The 1,547-nt window shown below is 27.6% G+C and overlaps 2 protein-coding genes across 5 annotated transcripts in view; one reads left to right on the forward strand and one right to left on the reverse strand.

Moving 5' to 3' along the window:
- Positions 1–1,547, reverse strand: part of LOC106459322 — a 124,490-nt gene that overhangs the window by 67,152 nt on the left and 55,791 nt on the right. The window lies entirely within an intron of this gene.
- The window catches only part of LOC111085783 (battenin-like), an 18,960-nt gene that overhangs the window by 8,098 nt on the left and 9,315 nt on the right, over positions 1–1,547 (forward strand). The gene's annotated exons all lie outside the window — the stretch shown is intronic.

The raw sequence follows: 1,547 nt of genomic DNA on the forward strand, positions 1-1,547 counted from the left end.
ATAGTGGCACCCCACTCACCTCCTTCCATTTTTGGAAATGCTTCCTTATAAACACTTACTTCTATATATGACATGAATAATCAATTATAAGCTCAGAATGCACCCCAAATGGTTTTCTAACACACCTAGCATCATTTCTATTTTTTAAAATCAAAATTTCAATGAGGTAAATTGGATCTTTAGTTTGCTCAAAATTTCATATTTTTTTAGGCCCCAAATACAGCTTAGTTACTACGTTTGATAAATTATAGTAGAATTTATGGTATTGATGTAGTAATTTATGATTTTTTAGTTATTCAAAAGTATATATAAAACCTAAAAAAATATATTTTGTTTCATTTCCTCCATGTGCAAAATTTTTAAAGGCTTAGCAACTGAGTACAAAGGTTGTAGCTAGAAGAGATAATTGTTTGCTTTACTTTTTTATTTACTGTTCTATGTTTTAGGATAAATAACTTTAAGAATTTATTTCAGAATAACAATAATCTATATACATATATAATATATAATGATTGAAATGTAACTGTATTTTACAAAACACTAGTCGACTAAAACACAGCCAAGACAAGTAACTTTGTACAGACCAAAGGTCACATTTATGTTATTTGATACGGTAACATGAGTGTATGTGAGCCACGTTATTGTAATTTCTGTATTGTTAGCCAGGCATGGGTGAAAGGTCAATATAATAAAAATAATAAATATATATACATGTATAATGTTATGAGATTTAAGCTACTTCGTCTAAACATTTATGTTTTTGTGTTATAATTTGTGTTCATTCTAGAACGAAAGATGTTTAATTTATGTTTATTTCCTAATTTTTGTGGTAGTTGCGAGATCGGTCAAATTTACCGAACCCGTACAGAGATTAATTACTGAAAATAAAAGATAAAATATAAAGTTTTTTTCTTAAGAAATGTTTGATAACTATTTGGACATCATAAAGATTTTGTATGTGAAATTTCAAAATTTTCTGATGCATAAAAGTATTTTTAATGTTAAGATGAAAATTACTTTGCATGATAATATGCCAAGATGTGAAAAGAAAAAAAGGCATGACGGAAACGTTTTGCTTTACAAACCTTAAAACTTAATAAAAAAATTAGATATTTTGCATATGAAAGCATTGTAATGTTTACTGATAAACTGCCAAATTTCGTTAGCATTCGCTTTTTCATTTAAAAGTTATAGCATGAAAACTATAACAAGTACAAAATGGTTACGAGGTTGGTCCCAAGGACCGAGTCCGGATTGAAAGAGTTAACCCTATGATTACTGGGTACCTACATTTTTATGACCTACCATTGATATCATTATATTTGTTCAAAACTAGTGAATGAAATTGTTTGAAATTTGACAAGAACCTTCTTAAAAGTATTTAGTCCAGAAAAATAAAATATTTAATTTAGATTTTTTCTTCTATTTTTAATTTAAAATTTTTTATTGAATGTAGTTTTATGCACTTGGACTCTTGTCAGGTTTTTTATAGGTATGGATGGGCAAAATTTTTTTACAGTAGGTGTCTGTGACTTGTTGATGATAGA

Source organism: Limulus polyphemus, unplaced genomic scaffold (assembly GCF_000517525.1).
Source record: "Limulus polyphemus unplaced genomic scaffold, Limulus_polyphemus-2.1.2 Scaffold27, whole genome shotgun sequence".
Lineage (NCBI taxonomy): Eukaryota > Metazoa > Arthropoda > Merostomata > Xiphosura > Limulidae > Limulus > Limulus polyphemus.